Here is a 1,710-nt window from a genome sequence, read left to right as displayed (position 1 = left end):
TGGAGGCACAAGTGGGCCAGCTGAGTAAGAAAGTCATTGAAACTCCTCCCAGTATTCTCCCAAGCAATATAGAAGAGAATCCAAAAGGAGATTGCAAGGCCATTGAAGTAATCAATATGGCCAAATGCACAAGGGAGGAGAAGGACGAAAATCCTAGTGAGAAAGACCTCCTGGGACGTCTCTCAAACAAGAAGGAGTTCTCCATTGAGGACCTAAAAGAATCTGAGGCTCATATAGAGACCATAGAGATTCTACTAAATCTCCTTCTGCCATTCATGAGCTCTGAAAACTATTCCTCCTCAGAAGAGGATGAAGATGTGATGTGCGGAAAAAGATCCGACACAAAACTCACCGGCAAGTGCACCGGGTCGCATCAAGTAATAAAACTCACGGGAGTGAGGTCGATCCCACAAGGATTGAAGGATTGAGCAACTTTAGTTTAGTGGTTGATTTAGTCAAGCAAACAAGTGTTGGTTGTGTGAAATTGTGTTGACAGAAATTAAATTACAGAGAATGTAAAGGGGAGTGGGTGATTCGCAGGAAATTAAAGGGAACTGGGTGATTTGCAGGAAATTAAAGGGAACAAAAAAAAGAAAAAGAACTGAATCTTAAAGTGCAAGTAATGTAAACTGCAGAAACTTAAATTGCAAGAAATGTAAATTGCAGAAACTTAAATGGGTTAGGGATATGGGATTGCAGAAATTAACCAAGGAAAGTAAAATTCAACAAACGGAAGAGTAGAAGATGGATTCAATTAAACCAGATCTTAAACGAAAATGAAAATCAGCTTGGTGTAGCGATTAAACAAGGAAGTTTAAAATGAAAATTCCAGATCTCAGGACTCAAGAGACTAGATAACTAAGTCTAGATCTCAATGCCTTCCTAGATCCAAGTTCTGAAAACAATTGCAAGAGAATTGAAGATCAAGCAGTGGAATAAAGGAATTCAAATATCAATTTCTCAAACGTGCAGTAGCTCAAAACAGAGAGAGATCTCAAGGTGAGATTGAGACAGAATTTCCTCAATTCTCAACACCCAAGACTCAAGTAAAGCTTTGTAGAAAAGAAAACAATAAAACCCAGAGGAAGAGAATTCAATTCTCCTCCCAGAAACTCTCTAAAATGTAAAGTAAGCTCTCCTCCGTAAGCACTATGAAAATTCTAAAAGAAAAGCTCTCTAAAAATTCTAAGAAGAAAGCTCCAAAAAGAAAAGCTCCCCAAAAACTTCATATCCTAAGCTATTTATACACTTTCTTCAAATGATCATTAAGCCTTCATTTGGGCCTTGGCCTTTGGTGCGCTATAACTGGGTATAGCTACGATTAAGGGAAATTGCACGAACGGCAAAATTCCTTCCGGCAAGTGCACCGGTTATCGTCAAGTAAAAACTCACAATAGAGTGAGGTCGAATCCCACAAGGATTGGTTGAATGAGCAATTCGAATTAGAAGTTTGATTAGTTGAGCGGAATCAAGAATTGGTTGTGAATTGCATAAAGTAAATTGGCGGGAAATGTAAATTGCAAGGAATTGAAATGACTGAATCTTAAATTGCGAGAATTAAAGTGCGAGAAGTTAAATTGCTGAAATTAAAAGGGATGGGGGTGGTTGCATGAATTGAAATTGCAGAAGGTAAATAGAAAGGGATAGATCAGAGAGATGGGAGTTCATTGGGTGTTAGGAGATATTGAGATCTCCGAATCAAAACATTTT

The sequence above is a fragment of the Arachis duranensis genome, chromosome 9 (genome assembly GCF_000817695.3).
Source record: "Arachis duranensis cultivar V14167 chromosome 9, aradu.V14167.gnm2.J7QH, whole genome shotgun sequence".
In the NCBI taxonomy this organism is placed as follows: Eukaryota; Viridiplantae; Streptophyta; class Magnoliopsida; order Fabales; family Fabaceae; genus Arachis; species Arachis duranensis.
Note: the sequence above shows the minus strand (reverse complement) of the source record.